We start from the raw sequence: 210 nt of genomic DNA on the forward strand, positions 1-210 counted from the left end.
ATCCAAGGGTATTTTTAGAGAAGCATAAGCATTCTCTGCTTCACTAAAGGAGACTTAGAATACATGGTTTATCGTGCATGTGCCACTGGTGTTCTTCACAACTGACAGTGCTTTAACACAATTACTGTGAAGACACTGACGAGTACCTGGGACAACTAAAACCAAAAGACTACAGCATCAGCTCTTTTACTGAAAAGGTGGGTGGCTCTT

The sequence above is a fragment of the Mesitornis unicolor genome, unplaced genomic scaffold (assembly GCF_000695765.1).
Source record: "Mesitornis unicolor isolate BGI_N332 unplaced genomic scaffold, ASM69576v1 scaffold20775, whole genome shotgun sequence".
Taxonomy (NCBI): Eukaryota; Metazoa; Chordata; class Aves; order Mesitornithiformes; family Mesitornithidae; genus Mesitornis; species Mesitornis unicolor.